General features: G+C 33.2%; 1 protein-coding gene across 1 annotated transcript in view; it reads right to left on the minus strand.

Annotated features, from left to right (window-relative positions):
* The window catches only part of LOC120430087 (beta-1-syntrophin), a 373089-nt gene that overhangs the window by 262972 nt on the left and 91404 nt on the right, over nucleotides 1–18713 (minus strand). The gene's annotated exons all lie outside the window — the stretch shown is intronic.

Below are 18713 nucleotides of genomic sequence, written 5' to 3' on the forward strand. Positions count from 1 at the left end.
GGTAATTTTTGTTTTGAGATACTTTGCGCTAGAGTTTAGACGATTCAAAATCTGGTACCGGAGTTCTACATGTTTGAGATATTTTAATTTGTCTAATCAAGAATTACTATTTGGAAGCGCTTTGGGAAAAAGTTTGACATTTTCAAATGTTGGGCTAAATTTTAAAATATCAAAATATTTTTCATTGAAAATAGCAAAAAAAAATTATTTGATATCAAACCAGAAGTTTTCAAGATATTGCATGTTGAAATGATAAATGACACCGAGAAAAACTCATTTTACACTAAATTTAGGCATTAAGAGCATGTATCTCAGCAATTTTAGCGATTAGCAAAGTCAAATAAGGAAAATTGTTAGAAATTTTATCAGATTTTCAAAAATATGTTTGCAGGTGTGCTTTTTCTTAGTAAAGTCTTTTATAAAACTTTTTTCAAAAAATGTATAAAGCCATTTTCAATTGCAAATTTGATTTCACAACTAAACATGCTGTTTGAATTTTTTTCGACAGTATTTTTTTCAAGAGCCTTTTTTTTAATTTCTAACTATAACGAATAAAAAAAATCTAAATTAAAAAAATGTATTTTGGGAATTCAAGTTTTAGTGTAAAAAGCATAAAATCTATCAGAAAATCCCTTCCCAAGATATGGATTTTCAAATAATCACATGCTCTTTTCGAATGACCAGCCTTTAAGGGCTATGCAAAATGGCTTCATTCAAATAAACAAAAATCCAAATTAAAAATCTTGAAAAAAGGCAACATTTCAGACCATTACCATACCATATTATTTTCTATGTTGAAATTGAATAAAATAAAGTTATTTGTTCTAAGGCCGTTGCAAACATTTTTCAAAGTTTATGTCCCCCCCCCCCCCCCCTTCAAAGTTGGCCTGAATAATCAGGGGGCAAAAAAATATTTTTTCGAAAAACTTCAAAATTTTAATGAAAATTAAAGTTTAATCAACTGAAAACCAGTTAAAATGCATTTTCCCGCGTTTATAATCATATTTAGCATGTTTGAACTCCTTTGAAAACATTTTAAATTTTCATGAAATGCCAATGTACAGTCCCACAAAAAGTTTTTTTTTGCGAAAAAAAAAATTTCCGTCAATACCTCGATATTTTTAAAACTAATTATTGGAAAGCAACTGTATGCCTGTAAAATGCATTTTAAAACACATTTTTCATCCAAATGTTGAAACCTTGGCTTGTAATTTCATTTTTTTTTATTTCTTTATTTTAAATAAATCTTGATTTTAAGAATGAAATACAAAGATAACATTAAAAAATGTGTTTATTTGACTTTTTTCAATGGTCATTGCAATTCTTAAAATTTAATTGCCCCATATTAAAAAAAAATGAGACATGATAAAATTTATACAAACGAAATTTTGATTCCAATATCCTTTACAAAAAAAAACACTTTTTGCGTTGTTGTGCACCTTTATCCAAATATTTGAAAAAAATATTTTAAAATGATTTCAAACATACACAAATTTTCAATTCGTTATTCCTCGAAATTCAAAGTTTATGTAAAAGTATATTCTTGACTCATTTTGAGAGATTTTTTATATTTATTAAATATTTGCAGAAAAAAAACTTTATAACTGAAAAGTTGTTCTGAAATATTACATTAGTTTTTCCTTACTTATTTTTTTTTTTAAATGGAAAATACAAAAAACTTAAATTTGAAGTAAACACAGTTTAAACTGAAAGAGATTTAAATTTAGTGTCTTTTTGTACAATTTTAAAAAACAATCCAAGTTTTTTAAATAAATTTCATGATTTTGCGAAATGGATAATTTTGTTTTCTTGCACCATTTTGCAGTTTAAACAGACAGTACTTGTTCGGTAACTGGGCTGAGAACGTAGCCCAGTTACCGAATGCTGCTCGCTAACTGGGCTGAACAAAAAATTACGAGGGGACCATCGATGCATAATATTTTCCTGATGAAACAAAAAAACAAAAGTTACTCAAATTTGTTTACCATGTTTACTTCTTATTTTTTCTAATTGTGACTTGAAATTTGTTAAATGCTTGAAAAAAGTTTTTTTAGTTATTGAACTTGATTTTTACATCTACCAACCCCTCGGTCATTTCGGTTTGTTTTGGTTTTTTGACGTTTGTCTGCTTTTTAACTGGGCTACGGCCCAGTTATCGAGCGCCCAGTTAAAGACGCCCAGTTACCGAACAACTACTGTATCAACATAGAAATTATAAGAATTAAACAGCTTTAAGGGCCGGTTATAGAACTTTTTTGAAAAGCCAGCGCGGGCCGGATGAATTGGCTTCACGGGCCGGATCCGGCCCGCGGGCCGGACGTTGGGCAGGCCTGAGTTATAGTATTATTTTTTCAGCATAAAATTTATTTGGTTATCATATTTTGTTTACATTAAAATAATGTGTTCGAAATTGAATCAAATGTTTACAGTTAATATTTTACAAAAGTGAAAAAATCCTTCAAAGCAGTCCACAATAAGGCTTTCTTGTTTTTTTTTTTAATTCAAACCAACAGAAACGTTCTATTTCCACCAAAAATGTTAATAATTTTAAAATGATAAATATAATATTAGCAAAAATTATATATTTTTAAAGTTAGTTTTATTATCATTTTCAGAAAGGAAACGAGGATTTTTCATCTATTCCATGCCTTTTTGAAAAATTTAAAAAATCTTTTGCATACCTAGTGAAAAACTAAACTTAGTTCCAGATTGCTCAACTTTAAACAACTGGTCACGAAACCACCCACGTCATTCCAGCGGAGAAAACATTTTAATTTCACTGTGTTACTGCTGCTCCTACATTTCGAGGCAGGCCACCCACAACTTTGCGTAATTTACAACTCCCACACAATGACGGCATTTTTCCACGAGAAGAGGACCCTCCTTGCAATGAATGGTTATGGTTTTTGGACAGAATCATTTAAAACATTTTTTTAAGTAATAAATTCTTTAACAAAAATGAAATATTTAACAGCGGAAATTCAATCCCATCAAATAGCCGAAATCCAAACAAGCAAATCTCGATTTACAAACAAATCGTCACCAATGTCACTCTAGATTCTTCGATTGAAAGCCGAAAGCAAACGAAAAGTCAGCGTCTTTCGACCCTTTTGTCAAACAAACCAAACCACTAAAAAGGCCTTTCCCTCCGTTATGTAAATCTCTCGTTCGGGATAAAACAAACATCAAATTAGACTATCAACTTTCCCATTTCCGCATCGCACACACAACCACACAGAGAGAGAGAGAAAGAAAGGGTGGTGGCTTTCCACGCAAATTGATGCGGAGCCAAGTCCTACGCGAAAGAAAACCAGGAAAAAGCTCGCCATCGGAAATCGATTTCCTTGCCAAACCGAACTAACAACCCCGTGAGATAGAGAAAGAGCGAGAGAGAAAAAGGGGTTGGAAAATCCAAAAGCTAAACATCAGACTTGGAGCTACGGTAGTGCGTTGGTGGGTGGTGGTATCCTGTCTGTGGTTTGAAAAGATCGAAATCTCTTTTGGCTCTGTGCCCACTGCAAACCCACCCACCTTGCGGGGACAAACAACCGTTGGCTAAAGCTGAAAATCAATCCACTAAAAGATATAGACTTTACGAAATCGATGATTTCTCAAGTGTTTCAATTCAGGTTAATTGTGAAAATTATTACAGTCGTGAATCCTAAAAACTTTTCCAAAAACTTGGGAAAATATTTAGGATTAAAAACACTAAATTTTTCTTAATGTCTCACAAAATTCCACAATCATTCCAACAAAAAATAATCACACGAGATCTCTTTCTGTGCGTTCGAAACTGAATAAATCCTTATTTACTACCATGGTGTACCAGGAAAGAGATCCCTTTTGATTGGACCATTGCTGGCCATGACGGCCGGGATATAGACAAGACTAACTACCACAGCCAGACACCGTTACCGGTCGACAGAACATTGATAAACACTGAAATTCTTCCGCCAGACACAGCAAAAAAAAGAAAAACAGAACCATTCTGATCAACGTTGTGTTTAATTATCTAGACTTCTTGAAAAAAAAATATTTTTCATATAAAATCGAATTTGACAAACTTTTAAAAACTACTATTTGCTTTATTGTTGTTGATCCGACAGCTGCTGAGATAGGGGAAATTCTCGTATGTTTGGCATGTTAAGCACTCGCTCCTAACTCCATCCAATTTGCTGATTTTCACTATTTAAACAACTAATTTTGCAAAACTTTTGATAGAAACTTGCTTGCTCTTTTCCTGTTGAGCTATTTGTCTTTTGATTTCAGTTGAAAACGTTTTTAATTAGTTTTAATTGAATGTCAAAGTTCTGACCTGCCAACATTAGAGGCACGCTGGAATTAGATGCTGTTCCCCTATGTCCTTAGAGATTTAGAATGCAAATTATTAAAACATATTTTTTACATGCATCCCAATAACCCCTAATTTCTTAATCGTAGATAGCTTATACACTTAACCCCGGGTGGTCAGAGACGCATCGAGCTCTACAGGCTCAATAAAAACTCCTTACCTGCTCTGTATGGTAGAACAGAGCTAAGCTCTGTATGCAGCGAACAGAGCCAGCTCTGTATGGGGAAAAATAATATTGATTTGCATATATCTCAAAAACGATAAGTTTAAGAAAGTTGACATGTTCTAGAAAGTTGCTGGTACCAAAAGTTTCTATATTATTGTCTCAGACGTCATTACAATTTGATTGATTTTAGTTGTGCAAAACAAGAAAAAACTATTTATTTTCTAAGATACAAGGTATAGAATATTTTTGTTTTCGACAGAGTTACTCAGCTACCACTAATAAACAACTCTCTCGAAGACACCAAAGCACTATCTTCAATAGATACCGAAATAAAAAAATAAAAACTATTTTGCCTTCCTCACTGAGGTAAGGCTATAATCCTGCTCGAAAAATGAACTTTTGAAAAACAGCTCGTAGACCTATATTCATGTATACCTATCGACTCAGAATCGAAAACTGAACAAATGTCTGTGTGTGTGTGCGTATGTGTGTGCGTATTCACTTTGGTGCTCAAAATTCTTGCCAAGTTTTCTCGGCACTGGCTGATCCGATTTGAGTCAAACAAGTTGCATTCGATTTGTTTTGGTGCCCCATACTGCACTATTGAATTGTTTGAAGATCCGATAAGTAGTTCAAAAGTTACGTATAAAAAAGTGCCAGAGTTGCGAATCAGGTGCTGGAATTTTGATGCCGGATCTCACTTATCTATATGAAAACTATGTCCGGATCTATCATCCGACCCATCGTTAGTTAGGTAATCAAAAGACCTTTCCAATGAGTCCAAAACATTGAAGATCTGGCAACCCTGTCTCAAGTTATGACCACTTAAGTGATATTTATGTACTTTTTTGAAGCCGGATCTCACTTAAATGTTTGTAAACTATGTCCGGATCCATCATCCGACCCATCGTTAGTTAGGTAATAAAAAGACCTTTCCAATGAGTCCAAAACATTGAAGATCTGGCAACCCTGTCCCGAGATATGACCACTTAAGTGATATTTATGTACTTTTTTGAAGCCGGATCTCACTTAAATGTATGTAAACTATGTCCGGATCCATCATCCGACCCATCGTTAGTTAGGTAATCAAAAGACCTTTCCAATGAGTCCAAAACATTGAAGATCTGGCAACCCTGTCTCAAGTTATGACCACTTAAGTGATATTTATGTACTTTTTTGAAGCCGGATCTCACTTAAATGTTTGTAAACTATGTCTGGATCCATCATCCGACCCATCGTTAGTTAGGTAACAAAAATACCTTTCCAATGAGTTCAAAACATTGAAGATCTGGCAACCCTGTCCCGAGATATGACCACTTAAGTGATATTTATGTACTTTTTTGAAGCCGGATCTCACTTAAATGTATGTAAACTATGTCCGGATCCATCATCCGACCCATCGTTAGTTAGGTAATCAAAAGACCTTTCCAATGAGTCCAAAACATTGAAGATCTGGCAACCCTGTCTCAAGTTATGACCACTTAAGCGATATTTATGTACTTTTTTGAAGCCGGATCTCACTTAAATGTTTGTAAACTATGTCTCGATCATCATACGACCCATCGTTAGTTAGGTAATAAAAAGACCTTTCCAATGAGTCCAAAACATTGAAGATCTGGCAACCCTGTCCCGAGATATGACCACTTAAGTGATATTTATGTACTTTTTTGAAGCCGGATCTCACTTAAATGTATGTAAACTATGTCCGGATCCATCATCCGACCCATCGTTAGTTAGGTAATCAAAAGACCTTTCCAATGAGTCCAAAACATTGAAGATCTGGCAACCCTGTCTCAAGTTATGACCACCTAAGTGATATTTATGTACTTTTTTGAAGCCGGATCTCACTTAAATGTTTGTAAACTATGTCCGGATCCATCATCCGACCCATCGTTAGTTAGGTAATAAAAAATCCTTTCCAATGAGTCCAAAACATTGAAGATCTGGCAACCCTGTCCCGAGATATGACCACTTAAGTGATATTTATGTACTTTTTTGAAGCCGGATCTCACTTAAATGTATGTAAACTATGTCCGGATCCATCATCCGACCCATCGTTAGTTAGGTAATCAAAAGACCTTTCCAATGAGTCCAAAACATTGAAGATCTGGCAACCCTGTCTCAAGTTATGACCACTTAAGTGATATTTATGTACTTTTTTGAAGCCGGATCTCACTTAAATGTATGTAAACTATGTCCGGATCCATCATCCGACCCATCGTTGGTAGGTTTGAAGATCTGGCAACGCTCAGTCTCAAGTTATGATCGCTTAAGTGACATTTGTGTATTTTTTTATTGAGAAATAGATGGAATTGGTGTCCAAACCCATCATATCACCAAATGTTGGTAAAAAGTGAGGAAGGCGCCAACCACATAGGTGGATTAAGTTAGTTTTTATAATAAATACGGCTTGCGACAAACACAAAGCGACCGCGTCGTAGGCACAGGTAATATGAGGCATGTTTGGTAGAAATCGTCTGAAGTGAAAACTAGTATAGCAGAGTGTTCATAGAGAGTATTTATGTTAAATGCTCTCGTCTGGATGGTTGAAAGAAATTTCAGATAAAATTATACAAATTTATAAAATTATATTCTTGTTTTGTACTGGTAAGTAATTATGATTAGAAACAATAAAATTATTTTACAGCTATTTTTATGTTTGTCTTGACAAAACGAAAAACGAAACTATTGGCACTACGCCCCCCGGGGCATGGCCTTCCTCTAACGTGGGATTTCTGCTCCAGCGCCTCTGACGAGACAGGAGAAACCGGGACCGACGTTTTACTTCACCATCCGATAGAAGCTCAGTGGATAAGGCGGGAATCGAACCCGCGTCTTGACAAAACAAATGTTTAACAAAATTACAAGTTTCGTACAACAAAAAAACAATTTCAAATACGCAAGTTAAAAAAATTAAAACTCAATCTTCTAACAATTATTTTAATTTTATAAAAAGAAAATCAGTTAGCATATGTTAAACCTTATAAAAATTTCAGGAAACTTTGCCATTTTATTTAATTCAACAAAAAATAAACTATAATATTCAAGCAAGATAACCATTAGAAAGTTTTAAGCTCTAAATAATCTCTATGATATTTTTTTTTAATTTTATCACCTTTTTTAAACAAAATAAGAAATTGAAATTAAATAGCAAAAACCATTTTTTCTTTATTTCTCAAGCAAGGAAATCAGTGAAGAGTTTTAAGCTCTAAATGCTCTCTATGGAAATTTACCATTTTATTACCTGTATTCTAAATATTTTTTTATTTTTCAAACAGTGAACGCAGTGAAGAGTTTTTAGCTCTAAATGCTCTCTATGGAAATAGCTTGACAGACTCGTGTAATTGAAGCACTCGAAAAAGTTTTTTCTGTTGCAATTATTTGGAAAATAAAATTAAGTTTGCTATGTTCGTTGAATGAAATTTAATTTTACCCGCTACAAGATCTTAAAATCAATTGAGTTGAATTATGTAATTAAATTTAAGTTGGACAAAATAAATCAATAATATATATTATTGTCGATTATGTTTTTGCTAAATTTCCATAGAGAGCATTTAGAGCTAAAAACTCTTCACTGCGTTCCTTTGTTTGAAAAATAAAAAAATATTTAGAATACAGGTAATAAAATGGTAAATTTCCATAGAGAGCATTTAGAGCTAAAAACTCTTCACTGATTTCCTTGCTTGAGAAATAAAGAAAAAATGGTTTTTGCTATTTAATTTCAATTTCTTATTTTGTTTAAAAAAGGTGACAAAATTAAAAAAAAAATATCATAGAGATTATTTAGAGCTTAAAACTTTCTAATGGTTATCTTGCTTGAATATTATAGTTTATTTTTTGTTGAATTAAATAAAATGGCAAAGTTTCCTGAAAAGTTTATAAGGTTTAACATATGCTAACTGAGTTTCTTTTTATAAAATTAAAATAATTGTTAGAAGATTGAGTTTTAATTTTTTTAACTTGCGTATTTGAAATTGTTTTTTTGTTGTACGAAACTTGTAATTTTGTTAAACATTTGTTTTGTCAAGACAAACATAAAAATAGCTGTAAAATAATTTTATTGTTTCTAATCATAATTACTTACCAGTACAAATAAAGAATATAATTTTATAAAGTTGTATAATTTTATCTGAAATTTCTTTCAACCATCCAGACGAGAGCATTTAACATAAATACTCTCTATGAACACTCTGCTATACTAGTTTTCACTTCAGACGATTTCTACCAAACATGCCTCATATTACCTGTGCCTACGACGCGGTCGCTTTGTGTTTGTCGCAAGCCGTATTTATTATAAAAATAGTTTTTATTTTTTTATTTCGGTATCTATTGAAGATAGTGCTTTGGTGTCTTCGAGAGAGTTGTTCATTAGTGGTAGCTGAGTAACTTTGTCGAAAACTAAAATATTCTATACCTTGTATCTTAGAAAATAAATAGTTTTTTCTTGTTTTGCACAACTAAAATCAATCAAATTGTAATGACGTCTGAGACAATAATATAGAAACTTTTGGTACCAGCAACTTTCTAGAACATGTCAACTTTCTTAAACTTATCGTTTTTGAGATATATGCAAATCAATATTATTTTTCCCCATACAGAGCTGGCTCTGTTCGCTGCATACAGAGCTTAGCTCTGTTCTACCATACAGAGCAGGTAAGGAGTTTTTATTGAGCCTGTAGAGCTCGATGCGTCTCTGCCGGTGGTTGGTCACTTTTTCTTTTGATACTTTTTTAGTTTGTACCCCGTTGGTTGGTCAAAGTCAAACTAAAAAGTGACGAACTGTCACTTTTTACACGGCGCTCACGCATACTATCAAAACAAACGTTTGGTAGTGTGTGTGAACTCCGTGTAAAAGGAGTGTCAAACTAAAAAGTGACCCCGTTCGTTTGACAACAGTTGGTGTCAAACCATCGGGGTTTGAGTGTAGACTATTGATTCAATTTTCAAACTTAAAAATAAAACATACATAACTGTTTAAGTCCTTGAAAAATAATGTTCTTTGGAACTGCAAAGGCCTCTTCTATAAAGTACGTCACGCTAAAATCAGCCAAAATTTACCACAATCCACAACCTTACATTTTCTAGTGTCGATATCTCAGCAACTAATGGTCAGATTTTCAATGTTAAAATATAAAACATACTCAAATTTTTCCAATCTTTTCGAAAACAATATTTAATTTTTTTTAAAGAAGACTAACATTTCAAAAGGGCCAAACATTCAATATTAGTTTTATTTGAAATGTTAGTCTTCATATTTTTTTTTAATTGTTTTTGAAAAGATCGAAAAATTTCACGAATGTTTCATTTTTCAACATTGAAAATCGGACCATTAGTTGCTGAGATATCGACATTAGAAAATGGAGGGTTGTTTTGGTGAGACTTAGAAAACTTCAATTTTCCTTTTTCTTTTTTATTAAGCCGCTGCATCTCAGCTACCAGAGGTCCAATCTTTAATGTCTCTAAGACAATTTTATAGCAATTTTTCTGCAATTTTTTTTTCTGAAATCGCTTTTTGTTTAATTGAAAAACTGCAAATATTTCGCTAAAATCCAACTTTCGGTGGCTATACCTTGGAAACGGGGCCCTAAATCAAAAAATCAGTAATTTACTTCTCGATTGCAAATTTAATTTTACATTAAAAAAGTTTTATCAAAAAAATTGTAAATAAATTTTTATTTTTTTTTCCAAAAATCACTAGTTTTTTAAAAATTCATAACTCGGCCGCAGATTTTTTGCCATACTTCTCTATGGCTCAAAAGTTGCGGCTTTTGGTCCCCTAAAACGTATCAAAAAATATCGAAAAACAAAAAAAAAGGATTTTGGGAAATTGAGTTTTTGTGAAAGAAAAGTTATTTAAGAAATCGCAATATTAACTTTTCTCAAGACACCAAACTGATCAGAAAATTTCTTTAAAAGTTACAAATTTTCGAATATGTATGTACCATTTTTGTATGGACAGCTGCCAAAATTGTATGGAGACTTGTATGGGTGAACCAATGACACAAATGGCTTCATTGGTCATAGAAAAGGCCCCCACAAAGTTTGAGCCAAATAAAAAAAAACTCCAGCAATAAAAAATGTCGAAATCGCCGTCCTTACCACCAAGTCTTCGGCAAATATGTAAGTACTGCTTAGGGCTTCTCGGAAAAAAAGTTACAATTTAGAAATTATATTTTTTTCCAATTCGACTTTTCACACAAAATAATAAATTACACAAAAAAAACATTAAGCGTCATCCATAAAGTATGTCACGCTCTAGGGGGGGAGGGGGGGTCTGAGCAAGTGTGACATTGCGTGTTATAAGTATAGGAAAAGCGTGACAAAGGGGGGGAGGGGGGGTTAATTTTGGCTGATTTTAGCGTGACGTACTTTATGGATGAAGCCTTATTGAAAGTTCTCGTTTTGGATATGTTTCAGATGACAAAAAATGCAATCCTTTGAGCTCTGGCACAAATTGATCAAAATTCATTCAAAAGTGTTGCCAGTTTCTCGAGAAAAAAAAATCGCAAGAAAAATCGAATGTGATGTTTTCTGCATCACCAATTATGGATTTTTTGTTATGCGAAATGTCTTCTTCAGTCATGAAAATGACATACAAAGTTACATACTAATAAAAAACACAAATGATAATCATGTTCCGAAGGCTCAATTGCTTTTAATGAAGTTAAATAATTTATTATAATATGGTCAACATTAAGACTCAATTTCCAAATAAAATAATTCAATCGAAATCTTCTAACGTAATTTCCAAAACCTAGTCCACCACAATACTTCCAAAAAGCATTCACGGTGCTACTCTGAATGACTATATTCTCTCTGCAAGCTCACTGTTTTGGTTCACTCTCTTTAAGCAAGTAATCAACAGAAACACGCACCAATATATGAGCCACAATCCAGTTTATGACATCATAAGCCAAAGGTGTCTCTTTCATCTTTTTCAACGTACCGTCACCAGCTTTATTGCTGTCCCGAGTTTATGAAAATCAAAATATAATGTAATTCGCTTTAATTATAAGAATCTTCATTTTCTTCAAAATCATAAATTATCAAATTTCAAACCTAAAATATTTGACAAATTTTGATATTATTTTGCATTTACCCTCGTTCGGGCTCCCACATGGTGACATCCTTCAAAAACTTGTCACCACGACGCGGGCGGGGACCGCGCGTAGATTTTCGCTGACACTTGCGTATATTACACCCACTCGAGTGTCGCCGCGGAGAAAAAAGTCCACTTCTGGAAAAGCGCGAAAAACACTGCTGCTGAGAGGCTAGCTATAGCTAGCTAGGTATGTTCATGTGACGACACGCCGCCAGTCGACGAAGTAATAACGACAGGACGACCAAAAAGTGCGAGCGATGAAAGCAAAAATGAGAAAATAATTTATTCCATAAATCATAAAAGAAAATTCCTTTTGAAAATCGCGCTCGCGCGCTCTTTTTGCTGCCGAGTATATTTACCTAGTTTTAGAACGCCAAAAGAGAGTGGGTGGAAGGGGGGGGGGGGAGTTGTGATTACTTCCTACTTTTTTGCCACACCTCACCAAACTTAAGTCGCATATTTTTCCGCTCGGCAAAAAGGTAAATAAAGCAAATGGTGTTAAAAGTTTGTCCAACAGCACGAAGGACGCTTATGCTGCTGTTGCTTCTGCGTCTTATTTTGCGTTCGAAAATGAGCTTTTAATCAAGGTGGGGGTGGGAAAAGTACGCCCACCAGTGTTGCAAATCAGTTTTGAAATTTAAATACTTTTTTCTCCCGCTGATCTGATTAATGGTGTCACGTAGCGTTTGCGAGAAAATTGAACTGGAAATTTTCGCCGAGCTAAATGGAAATGTTTTGAAATTGTGCGTTGGAGGAATGTTTTCGTAGAGTAATAGAAAATTTATTTATAAGGTAAATTTAATAATCAATTTACAAAACAACAAAAACATTCAGCACACATATAAACTGAAACATAAATATTTAAAAAAAAAATTATTTGGAACGTAGAAAAACAATTCACATTATTCCAATTTACCAATTTATCCTATTAAATGCGAAATGTTCAAATCACCACGTGTAAAATTTTGCAAAACTTAAATTCATTTAAGTCATCAATGGTTGAAGCAAAATTAAAATTCGATCAACAAATATTTGAAATTCCCTTAAAACATGGGAATTTCTGATAAAAATATCTTTCAATTTAAACACTTTTGAAATTCACCCACACATCTGCCATTAAAAATGAAACATTCATCAACGTGCCAAAAACCCATCGAAAGCAATTTCAACCATTTCCGCAATCTGACTCCACCCACCCTCCTCCACACACACACCCACATTCATTAGTGTTTCATACGTTTGACAGCGTGACGAAAAAATCCGGAAAAATTCCAGGAATATTTCGTTCTTTCCCACCAATAAAAAAAGGGCTGAAACACCCGCGGGAACCGCGCGAAAGTCACCCTCGTTTGTCACGTCAGGACGCCCAAATTTGTCCTGATTTCCACCCTACCCCCTCAAACCAACTCAAATTTCCACGCTTTTCCGGGGAAAATTCATGAAATTTTGATGAAATCTGCGTGTGATTTAGCGCGCGCGTTTCGGCACACACACTCTTTTGCACTGACGACGACGTGGTGTCATCTTAGTAGTCGCTGGTTTATGATGACTTGAGGGGGATGGCAAAGGCTCGCGCGAATGTCACAAATTAGATGTGACAGTTTTGAGAGGCGCGTGCGTGTGTGTGCGTGAAACAACAGTCTTTGCAGAAGATGATGATGAAGGTTCAAATAAGGGTTGCGAAAATTTGCTCTTTTACTGCGTTGACGTCGTGCTATATTGTCGCACGACATACAAAATTTTGTTGCAAAAAAAACATCTTGCCGCAACCAAATTTCAATAAAATCACTACAATTGTCTACAAAACAATTCGTAACCTTTTCAACATTCAGTTATTGTCGAATCAAGGTCAAACATTTAAACGCATATTTCTCCAAACGTCAAAAAGCAACGTGCGACAAGTTAGCACAATCACGAAGACTCGTAAAGACCAGAGTACGGAGAGAAGGTGGCGTTGTTTCTCCGGTAATCGAGAGATCATTAACGTGTTTAATGTGTGATGAAGTCACTGGATTATTAATGGGATTTTATCTGACAGTTTTGGCTGAGTGTCTTCCAAACAAAGAGAGCAGTTAACTCAAGTGATGACAAAACATTTAAACACAAATTACAGAAACCTAGGCAAATAACTTCTTGAACATATTTAAAGAAAGCTGCATCCCGCAACAGGACAATTCAAGAGTTTTATTCGTTTTTTTTTTTTCATCAGAAAAAACTTTAGATTCCTATAAATATCATAATTAATTCCAGAAGTGGTAGGCAAAAATAATAATTTACTTTCACTGCAAAAATTACAATATCGTCGCTTGTGTGCTATCATTTGACACGTCCAATCTTTAGAACTCTCAAGGATATCTGAAAAATATAGTGTTTACATTTTTATTAAATATTTACAACACATTTTTGAACTTTATGTAATTTGCCATGAGGTCCATTTTTCGATATCTCGTAACGGAGGGGCGGTACGACCCCGTTCATTGTTGAACATGAGAAAAAAATGTGTTTTTCAATAATTTTCAGCCTGAAACGGTGATGATTTTTAAAAGCTATGCCATTTTCCGTTACCTAACTGTAAAATTTTTTGGAACATGTCATTTAAAGGGAAATTTAATGTTCTTTTCGAATCTACATTGACCCAGAAGGGTTATTTTTTTAAACCAAAATTTTCATTTTAAAATTTAGTTTTTTTTAACTTTGCAGGGTTATTTTTTAGAATTTTTAGAGTGTTCTACAAAGTTGTTGCGCAGACAATTACAAAAAAAAAATGATACATGAACATAAGGTGTTTGCTTATAAACGTCACGAGTTATCGTGATTTAACGAAAAAAAGTTTTGAAAATGTTGGTGGTCATTGATCATGGTCGTTCATGGTCACCCGCGACAGACACGAACTACGAAACAAAGAGAAACGCAAAAAGTAACTTTTTCAAAACTTTTTTTCGTAAAATCGCGATAACTCGTGATGTTTATGAGCAAGCCCTTATGTTTTCATAACAAATTTATTGGAATTGTCTGCTCTATAACTTTGTAGAACATTGTTACACTCTAAAAACTAACCCTGCAATGTTAGAAAAAACACGAAATTTCAAAATGAAAATTTTTGTTCTAAATGAAAAAATGACCCTCCTGGGTCAATGTAGATTCGAAAAGTACATTAAATTTCCCCTCAAAATGACATGTTCCAATTTGTTTTACAGTCAAGTAACGGAGATGGCAGAGTTTTTAAAACTTTTTAAGTGTTTTTTTTTTTTCGATGAAAATACTTTTTTTCGGAATTCTGCGTACGCCATCAAATCGGGCGTCCAATTTTACATAAAAGTCCCTTTGACACCAAATTTTTACACAGAAAAAAAAATCATGGTAATATTACATTTGGGAAGGGGTACATCTTTTATGTCAGAAAAAAATGTGTAATTTTACCTCTGGAAATGTGTAATTTTACCACTTTTCTGGTGTAATGTCACTTTTAAGTCTAAATTGAGGTAAAAATTCTAAAATTACAGCTTCAAAATTTTAATTATTTTTTACTGTGTATCTCATCACCGTTTCAGGCTGCAAATTATTGAAAAACACCTCTTTTTTCGCATGTTCAAAAATGAAAGGGGTCGTACCACCCCTCCGTCACGAGATAATAAAATTTACCCCTTAGGACAAAGTTCCACGCAAATCGAAGAGGGGTCGGGTCAACTTTTCTTGATTTCGTGTGAGTTGGTAGAGAATTACCCAAATAAAACTTTGAAATTAAAAATATTTCAAAATAAAAGACTCTAAAACTACGAAAACGATATTTTTATATATTTTTGATTTTATTGAAACTTTGTTTGTACTTTTTCTATGACCAGAGAAGTCATTTTGCATAATTGGTTCGTCCATACACGTTTTCATACAATTTGACAGCTGTCCATATAAAAAGGCTATTTAGAATTTAAAAATCTAATTCTTTAAAACGAATTTTTAATCAATTTGATGCATCCAAAGTTGTAGGTATTGCTTAGGACTTCAGAGAAAAAAAGTTAAACTCAATTTCGCCGAGTTTTGATATTCGACTTTTCACAGCAAAAATTGAGCTACTTAAAAAACATTATTTTAAACTCTTTTTTTATAAGTTTAAACTGACAAAAAAATGTCATCTTTTGAGCTATGGCACAAATAGTTCAAATTGAATCTCTACAGTTTTATTTGAAATATGGTCCAATAACCTATAACCTTTTCCTTAAAAAATCACTAGATTTGTCAGTGATGCTAATTTTTCGAAAAATGTTATAAAAATTGAGTAATGAAAATTGGCAGAAGTTTTAAAATTATTTCTGCAATTTTTTAATAAAAAATATGAGCAATTCTCTACGAAATCAGTCGATTTCGACCATTTCTATTTTTTGTTTTTTTTTTTTATTTGGCTCAAACTTTGTGGGGGCCTTCCTTATGACTAGGGTTAGTGAATTTTCACGATTTCGCGGACAGCGTGAAATTCGTGAAATTTGAAGATTTCCGTGAAATCTCGTGAAATTAATCAATTTTCTGAAATCAACTCTTTGAAATAACAACATAACAAATATTGCATCCTTTATGGATCTTTTTAAGTAAATTTTATTAGTTTTAATGTATTTTCTGATAAGTGGATGCTGCGAATACTTAAATGATGTTAACAAAAATCAGTCAAATTTAAAAACATATACTTGGAATCATCGAGTTATCACAAGGATGATATCATTAATCATTTTACAAATTTTGGATTTTTTACCCAAAACTTGATAAAATTGACTGAACAAGTATATTATGATAAGTTTTTGAAAGATTATTTTTTTAATGAGTTTTTTAATTGAATTTATTTATTTTTGAAATTATTTTAAAGCAAACATTCATATAAAAGTAACATTCAGTAGAAACAGTCTCTTCCCTGAGTCTATGTGTTATTGACCAGAGGGACAGGCAATAATAATATAATATACAACATTTAGTTCCATTCGAGTAGAGAAGAATATAGAAAAAATAGATTGATATTTAGAGTATCAATAATAGTTTATCAGTTTTTTGGAAACTAACTAAATTTAGCAATATTTTCATTCGATGAAATGTAATAGATTTCCGTGGAAGTTAAAAAAACCCACTTTTTTTTGTTTGAACAAAATTTTGAAGATGTCGTTATAGATATTTTTTTTTTGCCTATTGAAATATATATAGAGCCCACCCATAAATCACGTGGATACTTTTTTGGAAATTGGGAAGAGTTTTTTTGTGTCATCTTCAAATTTAGTGAAGATTTGTTTTAGTTTATTGCAAAATAAGATATTTTGAAGCATAAAAAGCAGTTTCTGTAATTTTAACATAAGATTATCAAAGTTATTTTTAACATTTTTCACGTTCCGCGAAATGTCCGTGAAATTTGTTGTTTTGAAATTAAGGTCCCCGTGAAATTTGCAATTTTTGAGCGTGTCCATACAAAAATGGTACGTAAATATTCAAAAATCTGTAACTTTTCAAGGAATTTTCTGGTGTCTTCTGCAAAGTTATAGGTATTGTTGAGGACTATTGAGAAAAAATTATGTAAACGTAAAAAAAAATCGTACGTATTTTTTGATTTTCGAGTTTTTTTGATGTTAGTGGACAAAAAACCGCAACTTTTGAGCCATTGAGATGTATGGTCAAAAAATCTGCCGCCGAGTTATAATTTTTTGAAAAAAATAGTGATTTTTGAAAAAAATCGAAATTTTATTCATAACAAAAATTAACCTAATTTGTTGATGTAAAATTGACAGATATTTTTGATAAAGGGCCCCGTTTTCAAGATATAGCAACCGAAAGTTTGATTTAAGCGAAATTTTCGCAGTTTTTCGATTTTTAAAAATAGTGACCATGAGTGACCATTTCTGAAAATATTTTTTTTTTCAATGGTTCAGAAAATATGCTATAAAATTGTCGAAAAGACATTGAAGATTCGACCTCTGGTTGCTAAGATACAGCGGCTTATAAAAAAAGAAATAGGATAATTGAAGTTTTCTAAGTCTCACCCAAACAACCCACCATTTTCTAATGTCGATATATCAGCGAATTATGGTCCGAATTTCAATGTTAAAACATGAAACATTCGTAAATTTTTTTTTTTTTTTTTTGAATGAAGACTAACATTTTAAAAGGGCCAAACATTCAACATTATGCCCTTTTGATCAAAATATTAGAAAAACTCAGAAAAAACAAATTTGAAGAATTAGAAATGTGCGGAAATTATAAATCAGCATTAAAAAATGGAAATCAACTTAAAATATAAATATATTTTATAAATATTTTCCAGAGAACCTGCCACAACATTTCCAAAGTACACGCGGAATAAAGGTTATGCAAAGTTATGATAATTGAAACTTTCTCGACTGGTACGCAACCGCATTCCTGCCCCCCGAGCGCAAAGACTGACTATACGAAACTACTTCCAGGAAGCCATCTTCAACGCGGTTTGAAACACACTTCTTACCTTCTTAGTTTGAAAGTCGATTGTGCAATGTTTGCATAGCCACACCACCAGGAAAGGTGCGGGGGGGCCAAAACTAACAGCACCTTAAGAAGGTGCGGAAGCTCTTTTCTTGCAACTTTAAATTCTAACCTCAAATGATATTCAAAGCAGAACGGGGAAAACATTTCGATCGACGTTTTTATAGGGAATTTTTGTGTTTGTTCAGGACTAAAAGCATTTCACTGTTCTCCTGGGTTCAGGGAAAACATTTTCACCACTTTTCCAAACACTTGTCACCTTTGTTGTGGCAAGTCAAAGTGCTGGATTTTGACAGGGAAAGGTTTTAAGGAAATAGACAAAGTGATGTTTTCAAGATTACAATGCTTTTTCCAAGAAAACCTGTATAAGCCACAAAATCATTCCATTCTCAACCCAGCAGGAGATAATTTATGTCCACCTTAAAGCTAAAACAAACGTTATTTTCCGCTTCCTCCACCCCAAAAAATAACATACATTTCCCCACCCCACCGATTCCAAAACCGTATCGTATTGAAAATGTTGCCCAGCAGCAGCAGGTTCCATTGCTCGCACGCCAACCAGACATTTATTTCGGCGGATTAGCCCCGAGGTTTGAAATAATTTATTGAAG

This window comes from Culex pipiens, chromosome 2 (genome assembly GCF_016801865.2).
Source record: "Culex pipiens pallens isolate TS chromosome 2, TS_CPP_V2, whole genome shotgun sequence".
Classification (NCBI taxonomy): domain Eukaryota; kingdom Metazoa; phylum Arthropoda; class Insecta; order Diptera; family Culicidae; genus Culex; species Culex pipiens.